This window comes from Chiloscyllium punctatum, chromosome 4, assembly GCF_047496795.1.
Source record: "Chiloscyllium punctatum isolate Juve2018m chromosome 4, sChiPun1.3, whole genome shotgun sequence".
NCBI classification, from domain to species: domain Eukaryota; kingdom Metazoa; phylum Chordata; class Chondrichthyes; order Orectolobiformes; family Hemiscylliidae; genus Chiloscyllium; species Chiloscyllium punctatum.
This window is the reverse complement of record NC_092742.1, coordinates 115744885-115751446: the sequence shown is the minus strand read 5'-3', so window position 1 is coordinate 115751446 and position 6562 is coordinate 115744885. Positions and strand designations below refer to the sequence as shown.

The window sequence follows — 6562 nt, the reverse complement described above, 5'->3', positions numbered from 1 at the left end:
AAAAGCAAATTCTGGAAAACGATATCCAGACTCCTCCGAACGCTCGGACTTATGACAGCACAGAAACCGAGAGCCTCACTCAGACAACAACTCACGAGAAACCAAGGCCCAATACCCATCATGTACAGGTCAAACGTGGTTGACGAGATTACACGCATGGACTGCACGATACACGACAGAGGAGAAAGAGGCTGATAACAAGAGAGCTGCATTCATAATTTCATCTGGACTGTAAAAACGCCTCGGACAGCTGTTCCTTGCAGTTATGCACAGAATATTGAATGTCTCTGATTCCAGGGCTTGGAATTCGGATGATATGACAGTCTGCAGCACTGGTTACTTCCTTGTGTGAGGTAACTCCTGATGGAACACATGTCACACTCTATTGCTCATTAAGAAATACATCCAAAATAGGAGCTTCGAGCAGCATTTCTGTTGTCCTTCTGGTGCTGTCCCTGACATGCCCTGTGGCACTGCAGTTATTCTGTGTTTCCTGAGGGTTCGGCACATGGTTCCACGATCGTTTTATCGGCAGAAATCTGCATTTTCGCTTCAATAACGTGTGTATGAAGCGTAGGTCCACCATTCTCTATTCTATTTTTCTCTTCTTTTGCACAACGGCAATAACGTAAAGGATCAATTAATATTGGAAGATGATATACAGAGGCGTGTGAAATACCGAAGTTTTAATGACATTTATGCAATGGTTAGAGATTACCTTGATTCAGGAAATAAGGATGTAAAGTCTGTTTGGCTGGAGTTGAGGAACAGTGAGGAATGGACTCACAAGCATGTGTAGTTTACAAGCCCACTCGCAGTAACCACAAAGTGAAATAAATGGCACAAGGGGGGAAAATGCGTGTGAGTGACAAAAATGGCAATAGTCATGCGTGATCTTAACTTCCCATCTAAAACTCTCGGTTCCATTGTAAAAACGTTTGGAGAACCAAAATCAAAAAAATCCCACATGTCCCATAAAACATCACGAGGGATATCTTGGTAATTGATTACTCTACTGGTAACTTAATTTTCCTATTTTCTTTGAAACCATCTCTTTAATTGTGAGCATCGGAAAAGGCTTTGTTTTGCCAGCAAGAAATAAATATGTGATTAACCTTTGTCCGTTTCATGTATAAGAACACTGAGACTCCTCTGCACCGCACTTCTTTTGCATTTCTATCGATTTTAACACTAGTGTGTCTTTTGATTCTTCCCAACAAAGTATATGACCTCGCATTCCCTACATGAAACTGCATCTGCCAAGAATACTCCAATTGATGGAGGGAATCCTGAGGAACAGAATGTACATGTATTTGGAAAGGCAAGGACTGATTCGGGATTGTTAACATGGCATTGTGCGTGGGAAATCATGTCTCACAAATTTGATTGAGTTTTTTGAAGAAGTAACAAAGAAGATTGATGAGGGCAGATCAGTAAATGTGATCCATACGGTCTTCAGTCAGGCGTTCACTAATGTTCCCATGGGAGACTGATTGGCAAGGTTAGATCTCATGTAACAGCAGTGGACCTAACATCAACCCTTGTGGCACGGCGCCAGGACCTGGACACCAAGAAGAACATGTTCCATCAACGACAACACTGTTTTCTATTGGCAAGCCAATTACTGATCAAAGCTGGAATCTCTCCCACAATTCCATTCCTCCGCATTTTGTATACTAGCCTATTGTGGGGAAACTTATCGAACAACTTGCTGAAACCCATATACACCACGTGAACCGGGTTACTGTCATCTACCTGTTTGGTCACTTGGTCGAAAAAGTCAACAACATTCGTTAGGCAAGGCCTAGCCATCACAAAACCGTGCTGACTGTCCCTGATCAGATTATTCTTTTCGAGATGGTCATAAATCCTATCTATAATAACCTTTTCCAACACGTTACCAACAACTGCAGTGAGACTCACTGTTCTGTAATTACCAGGGTTGTCTCTACGAAACATTTTGCACATATGCTATGCTCCATTTCACAGGCTCTATTCCTGTAGACAACGATAATTTGACGATCAATTTCAAAGGCTCATCAATCTCTTCCCTTGCTTCCCAGAAGGATCCGAGGACAGATCCCATCCGGCCCAGGGGACTTGTCTGTTTTCACAATCTTCAGTATTTCTATCACCTAATCCTTGTGAACCTCAATCTCTATGACACTAGATGCAAGTATCTCTGTATCTTCCTCGCCAACATTTTCATTTTCTATCGTGAACACTGTCGAAAAATATTAATTTAATGCTTCCCCTATCTCCTCTGACTCCACACAAAACCTCCCACTATTATCCCTGATTGTCCCAAATTAAACTCTCGTTATTCTTAGAGATAATGCTTTAAATATGGAACATTTCTGATGAAGAACTCGAGTTTCCCAAGTCTAATCAAATTACCGGCCTGGTTTGCAAAATAAGCTTTCTGAACTTTGAGTAGAAATTGTTCCAGCAGGACCCGAACCTACGTGGGGAAACCCCAAAGGGCTTCTAACCCATCGCCTTAACCACTCGGCCATGACTACAGACAGCAGTGGGCCCTGAGCACTGACCAAATCAGCCGTGATCTCATTGAAAGCTGCCGCTGACTTGAGTAAAATGTTTCCATCTCCATTCATACCTTTGCTGTCATTTGTAAGGTGCGAAACACCAATGTAAAAGAAGAAAAGCACAAAGTTAGGAAAAGATATTTGCAGCCAAATTGAGTCAAATTATTTATTGAAAGGAAAATCACACTTGGCAATTTGCTAGATCTCTTTGCGAACATGACTAGCAGAGGTAATCAAGGGAGCTATTGATCTGAGTATTCTTGGACATGAAACAAACAAAGGTTAGTGACATATTCATTTCTTTTTTTTAGCGAACGAAATGGTCTTTCCTGATAGTTACAATGAAAGAGATGGTTGCCAATAAAAGACAGAGATTAAGTCGCTTGTAGGTATACTTCAATGTGATACGATTCACTTTCAGCCCCTAATTACCCCAGAGATGGAGGGGGTGAGTTACCTTTCTTCACTCTTCAACTCCACAGCATGGAGGTACAGACATGAAACCGCTAGAGATGGAGTTCTTGAATTGGGAACCAGCGAAACTGAAGGAACTAGGCAAAAGTGAGGACTGCAGATGCTTGAAACCTGATTTTAGATCAGAAAATGCTGGAAAAGCACAGCAGCATCCGAGGAGCAGGAAAGTCGATGTTTCTGTTGACAGTCTTTCTGCGTTCCGCAAACAATTTTCGTTTTCGGCTCAGATTTCCAGCAACTGCAGCTATTTGTATTATGTTAACATTCATAATGTTTTGGACAAAACCAATGACCTGCTCGCATCGGAAAATCGGCAGAAGTACTGGGACACCGACATGTTAGCTGAACAATACAACCATTCCATGAGCGGGAATATGATCCGGGCCACGGTGCTGAGAGTACCGAATCCTCACAAGTAAATAACAAGACAAGGCGATAGATAGTATCGTATTTGGTGTAAATAAAACACCCTTTATGAACATTTTCGTTGCAGATTATTTTCAACTTGTCTTCGTAGATTTACAAAGTGGGAAAAGGCCATTCCGCCTGTGTGCATTGCGGCTAATCAGAGAGCCATCTATTCCAGTCGCAGTTTCCAACTTTGGCCCAGAGTCTCGTGTGTTCTCATGTTTCCAGGGCAAATGTCAATGACTTTATCCTGTGTTCTTAAATGGCACAATAATGGGGCAGATGTATGACACTTCCACAACGACTTGTAACTCTTTTGAGGAACTCATGCTCATTTTACCCACAAAGGGAGACACACAGAAAGATACCCCCAAACCGATAGAGGTCTCCATTGTGGTGAGCTTGAATTTGAAATGGACAACAGGACAAATACAACTTTTAAATGCGGAAGCACAGAAGCGACGTCCCGGCAGGACTTCACAGTGGAGTGCCAACGTGGGGCATGGTTAAAGTGAGACATCTCTCTCGAGTCAGGAAGGACATGAACCTACAATCTTCTGATCCGAAACCAGACATGTTATCCATTACGCCACTGGCCCAACAGACCCACTCAGCCACCGCAGAATGTCGATATGTAATGCGATGGACTTTCACGGAATCAGAATTAAAAGGGTGAACAAACAGCGAAGATAATCACCAACACTGCTTCACTTCGAAGTTTCCAATTTGTGAAACAGTGCCTTTCACTGGCAAAGGAGAAACATTTGTCCTCAGCTGCCTGCTTCAGGGTCACCTCCTTCTATGCTGGAAGTGTCCATTGTTTTATTCACAGTCCCGACGCGATTTCATGATCCACTCCAGTGAAAACGTGTCATGGTGTCGTCTAAGCAAGATCCTGCCGAAACTCAGCGAGAGACATCTGGTCATTTCGAGCTCAGGATGTGCAATTAGACGAGCTGCTTGACACCTTTTATTGGCGCCGCCACTTCACTGCAAATTAGCGGCTCAAAACGAGCCGTTGTTAGCATCAGCTTGATTTGTACCTTCCTGCAGTGCAGTTGCTAAACAACATCAGATAGATCCCATCCGGCCCAGCTGACTTATCTATTTTCACACTCTGCAGTGTTTCGAATATCTCTTCCTTGTGAACCTCAATCTCTTCTAGTCTAGACGCAAGTATCTCTGTATCTTCCTCGCCAACATTTTCATTAACGATAGCGAACTCTGTCGAAAAATATTTATTTAGTGCTTATTCTATCTCCACTGACTCCACACACGACTTCCCACTATTATCCTTGATTGTCCCAAATTTAACTCTCGTCATTCTTTTATTCCTGACATACCTATGGAAAGCCTTAGCGTTAACCCTGATCCTAACTGCCAACAACTTCTCATGTCTCCTCCCGGCTCTTCTCAGCTCTCTTTTTAGGTCTTTCCTGATATCGTTGGAACCCTCGAGCGCTCTAACTGAGTTTTCATGTTTTGTCCTAACATAAGACTTCTTGGTCTTCTTGACCAGGGATTCCACTTCCTTAGTAAACCACGGCTCACGCGTTCTATATCTTCCTCCCTGCCTGACAGGTACATACTTATCTAGGACACACACGAGCTTTTCCTTGAATAAGCTCCACATTTTTAATGTGCTCACCCCCTACAGTTTCCGACCCCACTCTGCGCTTCCTAAATCTTACCTCATTGCATCGTGATTTCCCTTCCACCAGCTGAAACTCTTGCTCCGTGGAGTACACCTATCCCTTTCCATCACGAAAGTAAACCTGAGAGAATTGTGATCGCTGTCTCCACAGTGCTCACCTACTTCCAAATCTAAAACCTGGCCAGGCTCGTTACCCAGTACTAAATCGAAAGTGGCTTCTTCCCTTGAAGGCATGTCTACATACTGTGTCAGAAAGCCCTCCCGCACACACTGGACAAAAACTGAGCCATCTATTGTACTCGTACTGTAGTGATCTCAGTCAATATTTGGATATTGTCTTGAGTGTTCCAGAGTTTTTCATTGTCCCGGAGTCCAGATGAAGTTTGTATTCCTCACGTACGGGAGCGAGAATTCTATCAGTGTCTCAGATCAGTTCCTTTGCCGAGAACATCAGAGTCAATGTCCCTTCCTCTACTCGGACTGACAATTTACACTTCTTCATTCTCCTCTGATTCCATTTCCCAAAGAGTTTCTCAAGATTTCCAAAACTGGAGCCTAAATTATATGGTTTGCTTCCTAAACATTTTTCCAACTGCCAACTGACAATATTTTCACAGTATCTCTTCACAATCCTCTAGCTTGCACCATGTCCAGGGATGAGAAGTCCCGTTTGGTGGAGATATTTCCTAGGCTGGTGAGTTTCACTTTGGAACAAAGATGGTTAAGTGGCAATTTCCTGCGGTTGTTTGCAATGATGGGAGAGGGAGCGGTGGGGAATGAGCACTCTGACGAGCAGGAGGAAGTGTTGCCAAAGGCCAGAGTCAGAGAACAGAGGACAAGGGATTAAAGGAATCTAATAAAAAGCAGCACTTCTGCTCAGGACGTTCAATAACAACTGCAGAAACCCGATGTGTCGAGCAGTGTATCTGGAAAGAGAAGCAGAGATACTGTTTTAAATGTGGAACATTTCTGATGAAGAACTCGAGTTTCCCAAGTCTAATCAAATTACAGGCCTGGTTTACAAAACAGGATTCCTCAATTTTGAATTGTTCCAGCAAGAAAGCGTTCATAACAGAGTCAGCAGGATTCGAACCTACGTGCGGAAAACCCAATGGATTTTTAATCCACCGCCTTAGCCACTCGGCCATGACTACAGACCGCACCGCGCTCTGAGCACTGACCAAATCGGCCGTGATCTCATTGAAAGCGTTTGGATATCTGCATTGCCAGTTTCTGTATCTCAAATGGTCAGCGCATTTGGCTGAAATGTTGGTGGTTCGAGCCCACCCAGGGAATAAGCCTCAAATATTTCAGCACAAGCATTTACCCCGACCATGTATTGATATTATAACCGGGAAAACTGATCCATGATTCACTCCAAGTCCGCAGGGAGTGAGACGTTTTCACGCAGCAGAATACGACATCACTTTCTCCAAGCTCCCGATGCCAACAGAAAGCGGCCACTGTAGCTTCAATCAGC

General features: G+C 43.5%; 1 non-coding gene across 1 annotated transcript; it reads right to left on the bottom strand.

Annotated features, from left to right (window-relative positions):
* Window positions 1-6154: 6154 nt before the first annotated feature.
* On the bottom strand, window positions 6155-6236 carry trnaf-aaa (transfer RNA phenylalanine (anticodon AAA)). Its single transcript has one exon. It is a non-coding gene; the product is annotated as a tRNA-Phe (tRNA).
* Between the last annotated feature and the right edge of the window lie 326 nt (window positions 6237-6562).